The sequence below is a fragment of the Littorina saxatilis genome, linkage group LG3, assembly GCF_037325665.1.
Source record: "Littorina saxatilis isolate snail1 linkage group LG3, US_GU_Lsax_2.0, whole genome shotgun sequence".
NCBI classification, from domain to species: Eukaryota; Metazoa; Mollusca; class Gastropoda; order Littorinimorpha; family Littorinidae; genus Littorina; species Littorina saxatilis.
Window position 1 is genome coordinate 15,568,710 of NC_090247.1, and position 2,022 is coordinate 15,570,731.

At 35.5% G+C, this 2,022-nt stretch overlaps 1 protein-coding gene across 1 annotated transcript in view; it reads left to right on the top strand.

The window, feature by feature from the left end:
• Positions 1–678, top strand: part of LOC138961729 (uncharacterized) — a 40,665-nt gene extending 39,987 nt beyond the window's left edge. Inside the window, exon 33 of the mRNA XM_070333402.1 lies at positions 489–678. The gene's annotated coding sequence lies outside the window, so the exon portion shown is untranslated. The remainder of the gene's footprint in view (positions 1–488) is intronic.
• Positions 679–2,022: the final 1,344 nt, after the last annotated feature.

Genomic DNA, 2,022 nt, shown 5'->3' on the forward strand with positions numbered 1-2,022 from the left:
ATGAACACTTGGGCACATTCAAGAACTCTGCAGCTGCTTTCTGTGCAAAGTAATAATTTGTTTTACATGTATTTATCGGTTGTTGTTGTTGTTGTTGTTGTTGTTGTTGTTGTTGTTGTTGTTGTTTCTGCTATTGTTGTTGGTGTTATTGTTGTTGGTGTTGTTGTGTTTGTTGTTGTTGAAGTCATTGTTGTTGAATTTTCTGCTGCTGATGCTGATGTTGCTGTTGCTTTTGTTGTCGTTGTTGTCACTGTCGTCGTCGTCGTTGTTGATTTTCTTGTTGTTGTTGATGTTGTTGTTATTTTGTCTTGTTTGGTTTTGTTTGTTTCTTGATTTACTTTATTTCCTAAGTAATTAAAGTATCGAAACAGTACTAAAAAAATGATAGTAAGAAAACATTCAGATTTCGTAACAACAGGAAACGTTTGTCATTCTCTGTCGCTCTTATTTTACTGTTTCCTATTTTTTCTCTTCTTCTTTTGGAACAGAGCTAAAATTAAAAGACAGGATTCAACTCTGCAGACCGACTGACCCGGTGGAAGCTAAGAAGTCCACAAGTGTGTAAGAAATATCTAATATCTACAGAAAAACGTTTCGGTGGCGAAAAACACAAACGCTCAAACGAAATAGCATTAGAACGAGCCAGGCAACAAATAATCGAACAATCAAACTAAACAAGTCGCGTAAGGCGAAAATACAATATTTAGTCAAGTAGCTGTCGAACTCACAGAATGAAACGCAATGCCATTTTACTCGTAGCATCGTCAGGCCACAGCTCATGGCAAAGGCAGTGAAATTGACAAGAAGAGCGGGGTAGTAGTTGCGCTAAGAAGGATAGCACGCTTTTCTGTACCTCTCTTTGTTTTAACTTTCTGAGCGTGTTTTTAATCCAAACATATCATATCTATATGTTTTTGGAATCAGGAACCGACAAGGAATAAGATGAAAGTGTTTTTAAATTGATTTGGACAATTTAATTTTGATAATAATTTTTATATATTTAATTTTCAGAGCTTGTTTTTAATCCAAATATAACATATTTATATGTTTTTGGAATCAGCAAATGATGGAGAATAAGATAAACGTAAATTTGGATCGTTTTATAAATTTTTATTTTTTTTTACAATTTTCAGATTTTTAATGACCAAAGTCATTAATTAATTTTTAAGCCACCAAGCTGAAATGCAATACCGAACCCCGGGCTTCGTCGAAGATTACTTGACCAAAATTTCAACCAATTTGGTTGAAAAATGAGGGCGTGACAGTGCCGCCTCAACTTTCACGAAAAGCCGGATATGACGTCATCAAAGACATTTATCAAAAAAATGAAAAAAACGTTCGGGGATTTCATACCCAGGAACTCTCATGTCAAATTTCATAAAGATCGGTCCAGTAGTTTAGTCTGAATCGCTCTACACACACACACACACACACGCACGCACGCACGCACATACACCACGACCCTCGTTTCGATTCCCCCTCGATGTTAAAATATTTAGTCAAAACTTGACTAAATATAAAAAGCAAAACGGAATCAGTAAATTATGCATAACATGAAAGCTGGTGATGTAAATGGCTTTCAGTCCTTTCTTACTCAATCAATCAATCAATATGAGGCTTATATCGCGCGTATTCCGTGGGTACAGTTCTAAGCGCAGGGATTTATTTTTTTATTTTTTATGCAATTTATATCGCGCACAATCATATTCAAGGCGCAGTGATTCTTACTGCAAGCAGAGTACGAAGGCTTTCCTAAAGGAACACCCACTCGAAATAAAGGGTTCTTTGTTGCTCTCTGGTAGAGCGTCCTTGGACTTTATGTGTTTTTTCTCACAATTTGTGTAAGAAGTTTCATGACCTTGAAAACAGAACTCACACGATATGTACAACTTCTGTTGTAAACACTGTTATGTGTACTGTTTAAAGTTTACATTGTAAAAAGGCGATCTGGTCTTGAACATTTAGTTGACTGTTATTTTCCATTGTAATGTATTCTTTTTAATTGAAATAAAGTGTTGTTGT